General features: G+C 40.9%; 1 non-coding gene across 1 annotated transcript; it reads right to left on the bottom strand.

The window, feature by feature from the left end:
• Positions 1–18,194: 18,194 nt before the first annotated feature.
• Positions 18,195–18,313, bottom strand: LOC115147654 (5S ribosomal RNA). Its single transcript, XR_003866443.1, has one exon. It is a non-coding gene; the product is annotated as a 5S ribosomal RNA (ribosomal RNA).
• Between the last annotated feature and the right edge of the window lie 290 nt (positions 18,314–18,603).

An 18,603-nucleotide genomic window follows, 5' to 3' on the forward strand; every position in this document is an offset into this window, starting at 1 on the left:
AACTCTCGAGCAAACACTCTCACTCAAAGCTCAATCAACTGCACCTGTCTCACTTTCCTCACCGGAAGCGCATATTCAGGCTGGTATGGCCGTAAGCGAAGGAGCAACTCTTGGTACACTATATAAAGTCAATGTGTCGCTGTTACGTTCCCCAGTTTGTGTTGTTGTGGGTTTGTATGTGTGTGTTTCAGCAAATGGCTTCCTGGATTCCCCTAAGCAGCTGATTGGTTGGCCCCGTTGCTAATTGGAGCTGACCCCGCTCTCTCGTCAGAGGATACAGCTGTATCCCATTACAGACTCCTTCTCCAGCTGTATGAAAGCCAGTGTTCCTTTGCTCAGAGGAGAGCTGATGGCTATGTCCTGTATTTTGGTTAGTGTTGCTGAGAGAGAGCTGATGGTTAAGTCCTGTGTTAGTTGTTGCTCAGACAGTTTTTTGTGAAGTATTTTGAAACCGGTCCTGCGGAGGTATGTTTATGTCCAAAGGACTGTTTTGATTGTTGAAATTGGTTGTATTATTCTGTTTTGTTCCCGGGGGGAAGGGGAAGGCACCTAGGGAGTGCTTAGGCAAGAGGCCTGCGGGCATACATAACCCGTAGTATTTACTGTCTACACACACTAGGTTAGACCTGGGCGGACCACCCCCTGTATTTTGGTTAGTGCACCAGGTGGTGCTAAAGGGTTAGGTAAATAGTGGGTATGCAGGTAAGGTAGGAGAGGGGGCTCTTTAACTTTTACTTTCTTTGCTTTGGTTCCGTCCAGCCCCTTTTCCCCAAATTTACCGTGTGAAGCAATAAATAAATTCCCAGTAAACGGTAAATTCTCTGCCTTTGTCATCCTTACCTGCACCTACAATCTCATTCATCTATCCCTCCACGGGGAGTTGAGTTGTTGCAGGGTGTTGTGTTCCCTCTTCTAAGAGGCGTACATAACATAATGGGGGCTCATCCGGGATAATTAATTAAACCCACCAGACCCTGCTGCTCTGAGCTCTCTTTGATTGGTGATTGAGGTGTGACGGTAGGTTGTGAGTTTGGATGACTTGTTTAGTTACCTGTGTTAACTTCTTGGGGCTATGTGGGACGTTAGCGTGCCCCCCGTGGCGCACCCTATCAACAGCAGGTGCATTTCAAGAGCGGCAAATTTGAAACCAAATAAATGTCAAAATTCAAATTTCTCAAACATACAACTAACTTACAGCCTTTGAAAGATAAACATCTTCTTAATCTAACCACGTTTACCGATTTTCAAAAAGGTTTTACGGGGAAAGCATAAAGTTAGGTTATGTTAGGAGAGTACATTGACAATAGCTGTGTGTAATGTATTGTCGATTCAAAGACAGGCGTCACCAAAACCATACAATCAGCTAAAATTATGCACTAACCTTTTACAATCTCCATCAGATGACACTCCTAGGACATTATGTTAGACAATGCATGCATTTTTAGTTCTATCAAGTTCATATTTATATCTAAAAACAGCGTTTTACTATGGCGTTGATGTTCAGGAAATTGTTTCCCTCCAATACCGGCAGTCAAGTCATGACAACAAAATAATTAATTAAAATTAGAAAACATTGGTAAAATATTATATTGTCATTCAAAGAATTATAGATTTACATCTCTTGAACGCAATGGACTTGCCAGATTTAAAATTAACCTTACTGGGAAATCACACTTTGCAATAATCTGAGCACTGCGCCAGAAAAATACGCATTGCGATACAGACTAACCGCCATGTTGGAGAGATCTAAAATCGAAAATACTATGTAAATAATCCATTACCTTTGATTCTCTTCATCAGATGTCACTTCCAAAGAGTCCCAGGTCCATAACGAATGTAGTTTTGTTCAAAAAAGCTCATCATTTATGTCCAAAAACCTCCGTGTTGTAGCACATGATCTAAGCCAGCCGGACTTCACTTCAAGAACGGAAAAAATATATTTCCGTTCGTTCAAACATGTCAAACGTTGTATCGCATAAATCATTAGGGCCTTTTTTAACCAGAACATGAATAAAATTCAAGGCGGACCATTGGGTTCTCTTTTAAAACGTTTCGGAATGAGAGTACCCACCATCAACTCGCGCGCCAGGTGAGTAATGGGCCATCACGTTCCATGACTCTTATTCGGTCAGATCTCAGAGTAGAACACTCAAAACACTTTGTAAAGGCTGGGGACATCTTGTGGAAGCAATAGGAAGTGCCAGAATATTCCTAACCCCCTTTGTTTTTCAATGGCATAGGCTCAAAGTCAATTCAACACATCAGGTATCCACTTCCTGTCAATCTGTCTCAGGGTTTTGCCTGCCAAATGAGTTCTGTTATACTCACAGACACCATTCAAACAGTTTTTGAAACTTTAGGGTGTTTTCTATCCAAACCTGAACAATAATATGCATATTCTAGCTTCTGAGTTGGTGTAATAGGCAGTTAAAAATGGGCACATATTTTTTCAAAAATTCTCAATACTGCCCCCTATACCCTAACAGGTTAACCTCTACGGGCTAGGGGGCAGCATTGAGAATTTTGGAAAAAATATGTGCCCATTTTTAACTGCCTCCTACACCAACTCAGAAGCTAGAATATGCATATTATTGTTCAGGTTTGGATAGAAAACACCCTAAAGTTTCTAAAACTGTTTGAATGGTGTCTGTGAGTATAACAGAACTCCTGTGGCAGGCAAAAACCTGAGAAGGTTTCATGCAGGAAGTACCCTGTCTGACAAGGTGTTGTTGTTCTTGCTTCTGTTTATTGAAGAGTCAGGATCTTAGCTGTAACGTGACAATTCCTAGGGCTCCAATAGGCTCTCAGAACCCGGGAAAAACCTGAACGATGACGAGGCAGCCTCAGGCTGAAACACATTATCTCCTTTTCCAAGTGTCCTATCAGGTGACAATAGAATTAGGCGGGTGCGCGATTCGCCCCTGTGGAGTATTTTCATTCGGCTGTTTAGCTAATTGCAGATTCCCGGTCGGAATATTATCGCTTTTCTACGAGATAAATTGCATAAAAATTGATTTTAAACAGCGGTTGACATGCTTCGAAGTACGGTAATGGAATATTTAGAATTTTTTTGTCACGTTCTGCGCCATGCGCACGACCGTGATTTACCATTGGGATAGTGTCTAGAACGCACGAACAAAACGTCGTTGATGGAACATAACGATGGATTATTTGGGACCAAACCTACATTTGTTATTGAAGTAGAAGTCCTGGGAGTGCATTCTGACGAAGAACAGGAAAGGTAAGACCATTTTTCTTATAGGAAATGTGATTTTGGTGAAGGCTGAACTGGGTGGGTGTCTAAATAGCTAGCCTGTGATGGCTGGGCTATGTACTTAGAATATTGCAAAATGTGCTTCATCCGAAAAGCTATTTTAAAATCGGACATATCGAGTGCATAGAGGAGTAATGTATCTATAATTCTTAAAATAATTGTTATGCTTTTTGTGAACGTTTATCGTGAGTAATTATGAAATTGTTAGTAAATTCCCCGGAAGTTTGCGGGGGTATGCTTTTTCTGAACGTCACATGCTAATGTAAAAAGCTGGTTTTTGATATAAATATGAACTTGATTGAACAGACATGCATGTATTGTATAACATAATGTCCTAGGTGTGTCATCTGATGAAGATCATAAAAGGTTAGTGCTGCATTTAGCTGTGGTTTGGGTTTTTGTGACATTATATGCTAGCTTGAAAAATGGGTGTCTGATTATTTCTGGCTGGGCACTCTCCTGACATAATCTAATGTTTTGCTTTCGTTGTAAAGCCTTTTTGAAATCGGACAGTGTGGTTAGATTAACGAGAGTCTTGTCTTTAAATAGCTGTAAAATAGTCATATGTTTGAGAAATTGAAGTAATAGTATTTCAAACGTTTTAAAAATTGCTGGTGTTCAGCCAGCAAAGCTAACACCTTTGCTGATATTCGGGAGTTGATGCTGTTGGAGGATTTTAAAAGCAACCTCCCTGATAGAATTGTAGTTCATTTAAATGAACAGAAAGTGGCGACATTGGCCCAGGCAGCCGTGTTGGCAGATGAGTATGCTTTGACACACAAGACTGTCTTTGGTGCGCCTCGTTTTGAAGGCCGAACGATTACGTCATCAGTGCCTTGTTCAGGTTGCTTTTCCACTGACAACCCTAAGTCTTCGCACGAAATCCGTGAATGTTTTTACTGTCACCAAAAGGGTCACGTGATTGCGGACTGCCAGGTTTTGAAAAATAAACCGAAACAGTCCCTGTCACCATCCCCTAAATTGAAAAGTGTGGGTTTAGTTAATTCTTTGGCTCATCCGTTGGACAGAGTTAGGATTCGGTTTCCCAATTGGTGAATCAATATCTATGCTCCGTTTGTCTCTGCCTGTTGTGTTTCCTTAACTGGAGAACAAGCGGATCAAAAGCCGATACAAATGTTATGAGGCACCGGGGCGGCGCAGTCAGTAATCATTACTGATGCTTTACCCGGGTCTCCTGAAACGTATTGTGGCTTGCATGTTATATTTCAGGGTATAGAGACAAAAACTGTACCTGTACCATTACACTGGGTCCACTTAGTGTCAGAATTGGTATCAGGATGTTTCCTTGTTGGTGTAGTGTCTACACTGCAGTAAAAGGAGTCGCATTGCTACTAGGGAACGATATTGCTGGTGGTAACGTCACTCCTGTGTTGGAAGTAGTAGACAACCCAGAAATCAAAACTACAGATAAATTCGTTCAAGCATTTCCCAATGTTTTTCCTACTTGTGTGTTAACGAGGGCACAATCTCGCAAGCTGGGAGACGTGGTGGATTTGTCTAGTTCCATTTTTGAGAATGTTGAGGTAGAAGCCAATGCCCCGAGTATTCCTTCTGCAAGGCCGACGGTTTTTACCCCAGTAAAAACTAAGGCAGCGGAAAGCGAAATTGTGCCCCAATTCCATGACATTCTTTTGTCTGTTACCCCCGAGAAGGTGATTGAATGTCAAAAAGGAGACGCCAGTCTTAGCAAGTGTTTTGCTTCGGTAATTTCCATTGAGGAAGCGAAAACTAGGGAGACCGCCTACTTTATGGAAGCAGGAGTTTTGATGTGTAAATTGGCAGCTCATGACACCGTTAGTGACTGGAGTGAAGTGTGTCAAGTGGTTGTTCCTACACCGTTCCGACAGCAGGTGCTGTCACTCGCCCATGACAAGGCGTGGTCCGGACATTTGGGGATCACGAAGACTTATAACCGAGTCCTTCGACATTTTTTCTGGCCAGGTTTGAAGTCTGATGTGGTCCAATTTTATAAAACATGTCATGCATGTCAACTCACTGGAAAATCAAATCAAACAGTTCCTTGTGTGCCACTCTGCCCGACTCCTGTGGTGGGGGAACCGTTTGAATGAGTGATAATTGATTGTGTAGGTCCCTTACCGAAAACCAGGTCAGGTAACCAGTTCTTACTAACAATAATGTGCAGTGCTACTCAATACCCAGAGGCTATCCCGCTCCGTACTATAATGACTAAGACTGTGGTGAAGGCACTAGTGAAGTTCTTCTCTACGTTTGGAATCCCTAAAGTAATCCAAACTGATCAGGGAACCAACTTTATGTCAAAACTGTTCTCAAATGTGTTAAAGACACTGTATTTCCCATCAGGTCTCCAGTCCGTATCATCCGGAGAGTCAAGGCGCCCTTGAACGCTGGCATCAGACGCTAAAGGCGATGCTATGCAAGTATTGCATGGATACAAGTACCGATTGGGATGAGGGGGTGCCATTTGTCCTATTTGCTATTAGGGAAACAATACGGGAGTCCTTAGGGTTCAGCCCTGCTGACCTTGTGTTTGGACACACCCACGGGGTCCGCTAAAAGTATTGAAGGAGCATATCCTATCTCCTACACCCAGTAGCGCCCCTAAAAATGTGTTGGATTATGTCAGTAAGATGCGGGAGAGACTGCACGCCGCATGTGCGTTAGCCCAAAAGTCTCCTCGTCTCAAAAACGCACAAAATTACATTATGAGGGGCTGTTGGCCGTTCTTTTGCACCAGGGGATCAAGTTTTAGTTTAGTTGCCAATCCCTGGCTCATCTCTGTCGGCACGTTTTTCTGGGCCATATCTTGTTGAAAAGAAACTCAGTGACACCAATTATGTGATAAAGACCCCCGATCATAGGTGTTCTTCCCGTGTGTGTCATGTTAACATGCTGAAAGCATATTATGTGTGTGATTCTACAGACCGCTCCTCAAGTAAGTCGGTCCAGCCCTCCGTCTCCAGTGTGGCTGCGGCTCCTCTGGGTCCTAGAGGAGGATAATGAGGACGGGTTGGAGTTACGACATACATTACAGCAGTGTGAACGCTCATGTAATTCAGAGATGCTGAAAAAGTTACCCTCTCAAATGGAACATTTGGATAACGATCAAACTAAGGATCTTATCCTATTGATAAGTAGTTTTCTCAATGCGTTTCAGGATGTTCCAAGTCGCACGTCCATCTTGGAACATAACGTAGATGTGGGGAATGCTGCTCCTATACGTCAGCCACCGTACCGAGTTAACGCTAAGAAAAGGGAGGTAATGAAAAGTGAGGTAGCTTAGTTATTGCAGAATGACATGGCAAAACCCAGTTACAGCTCCTGGAGTTACCCTGTGTACTCTTGTTCCTAAGCCTGACGGTACGCCTCGCTTATGTATGGACTATTGTCGCGTAAATGCAGTTACAAAGTCTGATTCTTTTCCTCTACCTCGCTTGGATGACTGCATTGATAGACTTGGCTCTGCCGCTTACGTTAGTAAGTTGGATTTGCTAAAAGGTTATTGGCAGGTGCCTCTGACCTCTCGAGCTTCTGACATCTCGGCTTTCGTTACGCCTGATGACTTCGTACAATACACTGTGATGCCCTTTGGAATGTGTAATGCACCTGCTACTTTTCAGCGCCTAGATAACATTGTGTTCGCGGATGTGCCAAATTGTACTGCTTACCTTGACGATGTGGTGATTCATTCGTCTACTTGGTCTGATCATCTCGCCACCTTGAAGCGTGTGTTTCAACGTTTGGAGAATGCTTCTTTAACCCTCAATTTGGCCAAGTGTGAGTTTGGGAAGGCTACTGTGACTTACATAGGGAAACAAGTGGGACGAGGTCAAGTGCGCCCAGTAACTGGCAAAGTGGAAGCAATTGTTGCTTTTCCAGCTCTCACGACTCACCGCCAGTTGCGCAGATTCCTGGGGATGGTAGGGTACTATCCTACGTTCTGTAAGAATTCTTCAGCGGTAGTAGCTCCCCTTACATCTCTGCTTAGTCCCAAAGTACCATATAAGTGGTCCCAGGACTGTAACTATGCTTCCGAGTCTGCCAAAGCGCTACTTTGTAGTGCCCCAGTGCTTGCCGCCCCCAACTTTGACAAACCTTTTAAGTTGGAGGTAGACGCTAGTATAGTGGGGTTGGGTGTGGTTCTCTTGCAGGAAGATGAGGGAGTGGATCGGCCCGTCAGTTTCTTCTCCCGTAAGTTCAACTCGTGTAAGTCAAGGTACTCCACCATTGAACAGGAGACGCTGGCTTTATTGCTAGCCTTAGTTTTTTAAGTATATGTTGGCTCCAGTGCCTTGCCTGTACTGGTCTTCACGGACCATAATCCTTTCGTTTTTGAAGCAAATGTACAATCTGAGGCGGCGGGCTCTGATTGTACAGGGATACAATATACATATTAACTATGTGAAGGGTTCGGTGAATGTTGTTGCCGATGCTCTATCACGGGTTTAGTAACTGGGGATACGTGTTGGATTTTGTTTTTGCAAACTGTAAGTTTGCAGGTTTTGGGGTGGGTGTGTTACGTTCCCCAGTTTCTGTGTTGTTGTGGGTTTGTGTTTCAGGAAATGGCTTCCTGGATTCCCCTAAGCAGTTGAGTGGTTGGCCCCATTGCTAATTGGAACTGACCCCGCTCTCTCGTCAGAGGATACAGCTGTATCCCATTACAGACTCCTTCTCCAGCTGTATAAAAGACAGTGTTCCTTTGCTCAGCGGAGAGCTGATGGTTATGGCCTGTATTTTGGTTAGTGTTGGTTGTTTGTCAGATAGAGTTGATGGTTAAGTCCTGTGTTGGTCGTTGCTAAGACAGTTTTTTGTGAAGTATTTTGTAATGGACCTGCGGGGGTATGTTTATGTCCAAAGGACTTTTTTTATTATTGAAATTGGTTGTATTGTTCTGTTTTTGTTCCCAGGGGGGAAGGGGAAGGCACCTAGGGAGTGCTTAGGCAAGAGGCCTGCGGGCATACATAACCCGTAGTATTTACTGTCTATACACACTAGGTAAGACCTGGGCGGACCACCCCCTGTATTTTGGTTAGCGCACCAGGTGGTGCTAAAAGGTTAGGTAAATAGTTTGTAGGCAGGTAAGGCTCTTTAACTTTTACTTTCTTTGCTTTGGTTCCGTCCAGTCTCTTTTCACCAAATTTACTGTGTGAAGGAATAAATAAATTCCATTTACCTAGTAAACGGGTAAATTCTCTGCCTTTGTCATCCTTACCTGCACCTACAATCCCATTCATCTTTCACTCCACGGGGTGTTGAGTTGTAGCAGGGTGTTGCGTTCCCTCTTCTAAGAGGCGTATGTAACAGTCTCTCACTCATATGGAGACAGAGAAATATCCACTTTGTCACACACTGAAAAAGCGAGGAAAGTCCCTTGCCTCCCGCTCATCTACCCTAATATTCACACCCAAAATTCTCACATGTTCCGTAACAGTCTTAAAAGGAATGTTACATGTAGACACAACCGTATCAGGAGCACATAACATTTTAGATTTTTCAATATTCATCTTAGCCCCAGAAGCTCTCCCAAACGCATCAAAACGCTTCATCAGACAATTCACACTCCCTCCATCCCACACAGGTGGTATCATCAGCGTAATAATGCAGCACACTATTACGCTGATACCCACCGAAAACTAGCATACCCACCGAAAACTTCCGGTGAATTTACTAAATTACTCACTATAAACGTTCACAAAAAACATAATTATTTAAAGAATTATAGATACAGAACTCCTTTATGCAATCGCGGTGTCCGATTTTAAAATGGCTTTTCGGTGAAAGCACATTTTGCAATATTCTGAGTAGATAGCCCGGCCATCATGGCTAGCTATTTTGACACCCACCAAGTTTGGCACTCACCAAACTCAGATTTACTATAAGAAAAATTGGATTACCTTTGCTGTTCTTCGTCAGAATGCACTCCCAGGACTTTTACTTCAACACCCAATGTTGTTTTGGTTACAAATTATCCATAGTTATATCCAAATAGCTCCGTTTTGTTCGTGCGTTCAAATCACTATCCGAAGGGTGATGCGCCGGCGCGTTTTGTGACAAAAAAATTCAAAATATTCTATTACCGTACTTCGAAGCATGTCAAACGCTGTTTAAAATCAATTTTTATGCGATTTTTCTCGTAAAATAGCGATAATATTCCAACCGGGAGACGTTGTATCCGTTCAAACAGTGAAAGAAGAAAATGGAATCGTCACATGCACGCGCGCGCCAGTGCCATTGTTCTCAGAAGTACCACTCTCCAAAACCCCTACTGTTTTTCGCCCAGAGACTGCAGAGTTATCATTCCACGTTCTGGCGCCTTCTGAGAGCCAATGAAAGCCTTAGAAAATGTCCTGTTACAGCAGAGATCCTGTATTTTCGATAGAGGCTACAGAAGGCCAAGAAATGGTCAGACAGGGCACTTCCCATATAGAATCTTCTCAGGTTTTGGCCTGCCATATGAGTTCTGTTATACTCAGACACCATTCAAACAGTTTTAGAAACGTTAGGGTGTTTTCTATCCAAATCTACTAATTATTTGCATATTCTAGTTTCTGGGCAGGAGTAATAACCAGATAATAATTTCCACAGCCACTTAAGGTCTTTACATAAGTTTGCGTCTGCTTGTTGTAGAAACATTATCCATATTTCATTTGCTCGTCATCCTTTTGTCTGCATGGGTGGAAGCCATGGGTGGAAGCACAACCAAACAAAAACTCAAACTTATTCAATAAACAAAAATGAGATTGCCCTTCAAAAACCCAAGAAGTCAAACAAAACACTCTTGAGCTAAGGTTGAGTGTTTGCTCCAATCAGCAACACCTGTCTCACTCTCCAGCACAGGAAGAGCGTATTCAGGCTGGTATGGCCGTAAGCGAAGGGACAATTCTTGGTACACTATATAAAGTCAATGTGTCGCTCACTCATAAGAGACAGCGAAATGTCCACTTTGTGACACACTCTGAAAAAGCTCAAACCTTGCTTACATTTCCACGCCCTATATTTGACTCTTGTGGGGGAGAGGGCATATCCTATGTTGACACTTATGACAACTTCATACACTAGGGCCCTAGAAAATACGGCTCGCCCACACGGAATCACGGAATCCAGACATTAAACCGAAATTCAACAATATTCTAAAATGTATTGAACTAAGGAGGAAATCAATTAAATCCCTTCAACTTGTTAGAAAATGCATTCATTTGCCCAAGTGAATCATAAGACTTGAACAAAATGCATCAGCGATTCGTTTTTCCATGCAACTTTCAGGAACGGCACAGGACTGCCCAATTGCTGTGCGCATTCGTGCGGAGCGCGCGCATGTCTACACTTTGTGTAGCCGTTAGCGATGAGGCTAATGATAACCTTCTTGTGGTAGAGAAGGAAAGGCTTCCCCCAAAACCTTCTCAATTAAATGTTAACTGCAAAGTAGCCTATGCCAGCCTGGCAGAATTATATCATGATTATTTGCATCAATCCAGTGGCCATTTGTTTTGCAAACTCCGCAATCACATGAGCGCTACAGCAACACCGCTTAACCAAACAAAGGTCTCTTTCTGGCGCACACTTGGGTTTAAAGGGTAACTACACCCCAAAATCGAAATGTCTTCCATTTTTCCCAGACCTCAAAAGTGGTCTCCTGATAGGCTTTAAACAATGTCGTGGACATAGAACATCCAAACGTGTTATATTTCTATTACAAAGGTGTACTTTTGAGGTTGAAAACCTGCAGAAACAGGGACAAACGGTCAACGGGGAAATGTAAACGGAGAAAAGGGGGACTTTGGGGGAATCAGGCAAAACATTGAAGGGATTTTACTGGGCCCTAATGGACTACACACATTGACAGTCTCCTAGACTAAAAAGAAATGCTGAATGTACTGCCTACATTTTGAGGGAAACGCACTGTCCAATATTTGATTTGATCAGGGCAGGGAAGCGCTAACAAACTGCATTTAGTCCAATAAAAAGACACAATATTATTAGGGCCATAAATAAAAGGCAGTTGCTCCATGCATGACACAAGAGAACCCTCTACTGGAGCAAAAAGCTTACAGCACCTGGTATTCCCAGGCGGTCTCCCATCCAAGTACTAACCAGGCCCGACCCTGCTTAGCTTCCGAGATCGGACGAGATCGGGCGTATTTTTTTTTTTTTTCTCTTTTATTATGAAAAATACATAATATTTACAATATTCAATCAATAATAAAAAAGGATGAACAATTCATCCTTTTACAAAATCAAAAAAGAAAAGAAAACCAATTAAAAACACAATCATTCACTAAAACCAATTAATAATTAAAAACAAGTTTTTCATTTAAATCAATTTCAATAAAAGTACTCCCCCACACAAACAGCTTTTCAAAATTGCATCCACTATATTTATATACTACTTCTATATCTTTCTCTAAAATACTTCTAAATAAAACCTCCACATTCACAATTTTACCTTCATAATGTCCTAGATTCCTTCTTTGTCTTACAGCGTATCTAGCATGACTAAGAACAAAATTCATTAAATTAATATTAAAAACTTTGCTTTTTCCATTTAAACCAAAGAGAAACAACCTCCTCCACTCAACCCCATTAACAATATCTTCTCCCCAATGTTGTACTAAAATCCTCTTTAAAAACGTATGAAACTCTTCCAATCTACTGCATTCAACAAAAAAGTGCATAAAATTTTCCACCCCCGTACCACAAATATCACATTCTCTTTTGATATTTCTATTTATTTGATGTAAAACCATATTCGTAAAAATCCTATTATGTTTCAATTTAAAATCATTGTCTTCACATTCTATAGCATTATATTTTACATTAACATTCTTCCATATTGATTTCACATCTATATTTGTAAACACCCTAGACCACACTTTTTCTGAAGCAGGAGCTTTTGTCTCTTTTAAAATACATTTTCTATAAACCATTTTAACTTTTAAACCTGATAAAACATGTTTCTCCCCATTACTTTCATAGTATAAAACCGGTAAACCCTTAGCTCTCTCAACCACCTCTGTATTTATTAAAAGCACCCATTCCTCAGGAATACACCCTAAAATTCTCTTATACATATTTTCTACAGTAGTTTTGCTGATTTCATCATCCACTTCACAAACATTATCATAAATAGCTTGAACAGGAAGAAACCCCGGAATGACCTCATATAAAATGTCCCCAATCTGTCTCATCCCAGCCCTCATAAAATATTTACAAAACACCATCTTATTATTATATTGTATCTTGGGATTTAAAAAAATTGGCTGATTTAAAATATTGTCTAAAATGGTACACTCATAATAAATATTTGGTAAAAACTCCCCCCAAGCCTCAAACACTTCTCTATAAAACAATGGTATATTACCTAACATGTCTTTTTTCATACACATCAATAAAGCATTGTCCCCCATCCTCCCAACCTCCTGCAAATACTCCTTAAAAAATCTTTTCCATCCATAATCTATTTCACCATATAAATATTTCCGTACCATTTTAACTCTAATTGCTTTTTTCCTCACATTTAAATCCACCAACTTCAAACCCCCCTCCTCATAACCTGCAATCAAAGTTTTAAAAGAAATTTTCACTCCTTTCCCATCCCATAAAAAATCAACTAAAATCTTATTCATTTCAGATAAAACCCATTCTGGTACATCTAAAACATTCATGACATGAATAAAAATTGACATCAGTAAAGAATTTACAACAATTACTTTCCCTTTTAATTTCAAAGCCCTCCCCCTCCACATATTTACCACCTTCCTAACTTTGTTTATAACCCCACTCCATGTTAGATCCCTAGCTTCTTGTTCCTTCACCCCTAAAAACACACCTAACACCTTAAAATAATCATTTACCACCTTAAAAGGAAAAGTCCCCTCATTAATCTTCCCAACATACATTATTACTGACTTCTCCATATTCACTTTTGCTCCTGAGGCTTTCTCATATACTTTAAAACATTCCATCACCCTTTTAACACTTCCCTCATCTCTAACTGTTATTGTGGTATCGTCTGCATATTGATGAATTAAACTAAAACCTCCTTGCGGAGTCTCTACACAATTTATAAAATGATCTTTTTTAAGGTATGCCGCTAAGGGTTCTACCGATAAAACAAATAATAAAGCTGATAAAGGGCACCCCTGTCTCACTGATCTCTCAAGAATAAAAGAATCTGTTAAAACCCCATTACATTTAACCCTACTTTTAGCCTTTCTATACAATAATTTTATCCATCCTATTATTCTATTTCCAAACCCATATTTTTCTAGTACCCTAAACATAAAATCATGTTCCACCCTGTCAAAAGCTTTATTAAAATCTACACTTAAAACAATTCCCCCTATCTTATCACTATTCATTTTATTTATCACATCTCTAAGTGTATTTATGGTATCTGCTATATCTCTTCCTGGCACACTATAATTTTGTGTAGGTGCTATAATATCATTTAAAACCATCTTCATCCTATTTGCCAGTATCTTAGCTAAAATCTTATAATCTGAGTTTAATAAACTAATTGGCCTATAATTTTCTAGTTTCAATTTGCTCCCCTTATTTTTATATAAAATCGATATCAGCCCTGTCACCATGGAGTCTGAAACATTATTATTATCTTCCATATATTGATATACTTCCAATAAAATCGGTGCTAAAAGACTTTCATACATTTTATAAAACTCTGCAATTAGTCCATCTACTCCAGGACTTTTATTTATTTGTAAACCCTTAATTGCATCTTTCACTTCATCCACTGTTATCTTCCTATCACACATTTGCTTATCCTCAACACCAATTTGCACATCCACACTATTTAAAATCTCTTTTACACACCCCTCATCCACCTCCCCTTTCTTAAATAAATCCTTATAAAAATTCTGTACAGTTTCTAATATCTCAACATAATCATTTACCACTTCACCCTTTACATTCTCAATCTCATTAATATATGATTTCATCTGTTTAGTTTTCTCTAAACCAAGAAAAAATGACGTACATTTCTCCCCTTCTAAAACATATTTTGCCCTACTTCTAATAATTGCACCCTTACACTTATCTATTTCACATTTGCTCAATTGTGCTTTTAAATCTAAAAACCTTTCAATATTATAGTTAGGATCAATATCACATTTCCTCATTTCTTCATTCTGTTTTGTTCTTAAAAAATGTTCTTCTCTTGTCATCCTACTCCTCTTCTTCCTTGCATATCTAATACTAAAAACTTTTATTTTTTCCTTAACATTTTCCCACCACTGACACTTATCATTCCCTTTTTGCTTATCCTCCATTTCATGTTCTATCAAAGATTTAAGTTGTTTCCCGTATTCCTCATCACCTAAATACCCTGCATTCATACACCATATTCCCCCCCCTTTCCTTTCCTTATCTAACCCCACCGAAAATGTTAACCCAGCATGATCACTAAAAGTTGTAAAAATATATTTAATATCTTTCATAAAATTCCTTAACCCTTCATTTACTAAAACCAGATCTATCCGTGTCTGTTTCAATTCCCCTAAAACCACCTGCCTTCTAGAAAATTCTCTCTTGTTCGGATTCTCGTCCCTCCATATATCAATCAAATTATTTTCAAACATCATCTTCCTTAAAACCCCCCTAGATACGTCACTTCTAAAAATAGCTCCCCTTGTCATATCTAGTCTATCCATTTTTACATTAAAATCCCCAACTAAAATACAGTTACCCTTGCACCATTTCCCTAATTCTAAAAATAAATTCCTTCTCTCTATTTCATTATTCGGCGCATAAATATTTATAATTCTAAAAACCCTACTCATATACTCAAAATCTAAAATTAAAATCCTCCCATTATTATCATTATATATCTTCTTCACATTTTCTACTACATCCTTCCTTAATAAAATTGCAACCCCACATGAATTCCCCCTGCCATTGTTTACATAAATAAAATCCCTCCATATTTTTTGTACTTCTAAAACACACATATTATCCCAATGCGTCTCTTGAATACATAAAATTTCAGAATTCTTCATTTGTACTATTCTATTAAATTTTCCTATTGTTCTCACACCATTTGCATTTATCGACATTATTTTGACCATACTAATAAATAATAAAATTATAAAATATAATTTCATTATTCTCTACCTTTTATCCAGTTTCTTTCCTCTTCCACCCTTTCTCTCCCTCCCCTCCGCCGCTTTCCTCTTCCTGTATCCTCCTGTCGTTCTTTCAAACTTTTCCCCATCATCCGTGTCCGATATCTCCTCCAAGTCCATCTCATCCAGCCAACTTGTCTTCTTTACACCCTCGTCCGTCCTGCTCCCCGCGCTCATCGCCGCCTCCAATACAGTCGCCGTGCTCCCCGTGCTCATCGCCGTTTCTGGAATATTCGTTATGCTCCCCGTGTTTATCGCCGTTTCTGGTATGTTCGTTGTGCTCCCCGTGTTCATCTCCGTCTCTGTTATTGTCATTAAACTTAAACCCCTCTCCATTTCTTCACCCCCCGAGGTACTTGTTTGTGCTGTGCTTTCCCCCAAAACCTGTGAGTCCCCCGTGCTTCCCCCCAGTCCACTCCCCCCCTCCTCCTGAAAACTCCATCTTCTTATTTCCGAATCCATGCTGCTTCCAATTTCGTTCATCTTCTGGTCTTCCTTCTTCTCCCTTCTTCCTTCCTCCGTCTCTCCACCCTCCACCACGTCCTCTCCTCCATCTTCTTCTCCGTCTTCCAACAGTACAACTGCTTCCTCGAATAGTACTTGACTCCCCTCTTCAGTCATAACCTCTCCACAGTTGCACTCCGTCAATCTCTTTCTGCATCTGCCACACAAATTCCTTTCCTTCTCTCCGATACATTCTCTCGCGTAATGGCCTTGATTACCGCACTTAAAGCACTTGAATTCAGGGCAGTCTTTGACTATGTGCCCTGGTTGAATACACAACCGACAAACTCTGACCTGTTTGTCATGAATAACCCTGAAGTATTCAGTTCCCTCCAGCGTCTCAATTTTTGTGGAATATGGCAACGATTGGACTTTTTCTGTAAATTTTACTTTACAAAAACGTGTCCCGTCAACCACCTCCGTTCCAGGCCAAACTCTCCTCCTTATCTCCGAGACGGCCGTTACTCCCCAGCTACTCAGCTTGTCCAGTATAACTTTATCTTCTATATATACCGGGAGATTCATGAAAGACACCACCAATTCATTGACATTCACATCTCTCGCCAGAATCCTGGTGTCCTTTATCCTTAAACCGTCCATTAGACGTTCTTTACCTTTTCCGTTTCTCATCGTAATTTCATACTTCTTGTCTCCTTTCATTCGGCATCCCACCACCTCTCCACACGTCTCCTTAATTGCTCGTAGTAATTCCATCGTCGTCACCTTTTCTTCTCCCACCAACTCAATTGCCACCGTATATTCTTTTCCATATTTCATTCCTCCTTTATTTTCATTATCCTTCCGTTGCGCATTTTCGTTGTCCTTGTCCATTCCGTTTGTCGTTGCCATGTTGTCCGTCATTGTAAATCAAAAAATGAAACCGAAAAAAACCTCCCCCAAGCAGCAAAACTGCAGGGGGGGAAAACTAACCAAACTTAAAACTATTCAAATGAAAAAACAAAAAATTATATGTCAAAATCCAAAAAAATAAACAAAAATAGCTCTCGAGCAAACACTCTCAAGCAAACACTCGCTCACAGCTCAATTACTCGCACCTGTCGTCACTTCTCCAATCAGGAATAGCGCCCCCAGGCTGGTATGGCCGTAAGCGAAGGGACAATTCTTGGTACACTATATAAAGTCAATGTGTCGCTCACTCATAAGAGACAGCGAAATGTCCACTTTGTGACACACTCTGAAAAAGCTCAAACCTTGCTTACATTTCCACGCCCTATGTTTGACAATTGTTGGGGGGGGGGGAGGGCATATCCTATGTTGACACTTATGACAACTTCATACACTAGGGCCCTAGAAAATACGGCTCGCCATAACGGAATCCAGACATTAAACCGAAATTCAACAATATTCCAAAATGTATTGAACTAAGGAGGAAATCAATTAAATCCCTTCAATTTGTTAGAAAATGCATTCATTTGCCCAAGTGAATCATAAGACTTGAACAAAATGCATCAGCGATTCGTTTTTCCATGCAACTTTCACGAACGGCACAGGACTGCCCAATTGCTGTGCGCATTCGTGCGGAGCGCGCGCATGTCTACACTTTGTGTAGCCGTTAGCGATGAGGCTAATGATAACCTTCTTGTGGTAGAGAAGGAAAGGCTTCCCCCAAAACCTTCTCAATTAAATGTTAACTGCAAAGTAGCCTATGCCAGCCTGGCAGAATTATATCATGATTATTTGCATCAATCCAGTGGCCATTTGTTTTGCAAACTCCGCAATCACATGAGCGCTACAGCAACACCGCTTAACCAAACAAAGGTCTCTTTCTGGCGCACACTTGGGTTTAAAGGGTAACTACACCCCAAAATCGAAATGTCTTCCATTTTTCCCAGACCTCAAAAGTGGTCTCCTGATAGGCTTTAAACAATGTCGTGGACATAGAACATCCAAACGTGTTATATTTCTATTACAAAGGTGTACTTTTGAGGTTGAAAACCTGCAGAAACAGGGACAAACGGTCAACGGGGAAATGTAAACGGAGAAAAGGGGGACTTTGGGGGAATCAGGCAAAACATTGAAGGGATTTTACTGGGCCCTAATGGACTACACACATTGACAGTCTCCTAGACTAAAAAGAAATGCTGAATGTACTGCCTACATTTTGAGGGAAACGCACTGTCCAATATTTGATTTGATCAGGGCAGGGAAGCGCTAACAAACTGCATTTAGTCCAATAAAAAGACACAATATTATTAGGGCCATAAATAAAAGGCAGTTGCTCCATGCATGACACAAGAGAACCCTCTACTGGAGCAAGAAACTTACAGCACCTGGTATTCCCAGGCGGTCTCCCATCCAAGTACTAACCAGGCCCGACCCTGCTTAGCTTCCGAGATCGGACGAGATCGGGCGTATTCAGGCTGGTATGGCCGTAAGCGAAGGGACAATTCTTGGTACACTATATAAAGTCAATGTGTCGCTCACTCATAAGAGACAGCGAAATGTCCACTTTGTGACACACTCTGAAAAAGCTCAAACCTTGCTTACATTTCCACGCCCTATATTTGACAATTGTGGGGGTGGGGGGGGGGGGGGGAGAGGGCATATCCTATGTTGACACTTATGACAACTTCATACACTAGGGCCCTAGAAAATACGGCTCGCCATAACGGAATCCAGACATTAAACCGAAATTCAACAATATTCCAAAATGTATTGAACTAAGGA

The sequence above is a fragment of the Salmo trutta genome, chromosome 1 (genome assembly GCF_901001165.1).
Source record: "Salmo trutta chromosome 1, fSalTru1.1, whole genome shotgun sequence".
NCBI lineage: Eukaryota > Metazoa > Chordata > Actinopteri > Salmoniformes > Salmonidae > Salmo > Salmo trutta.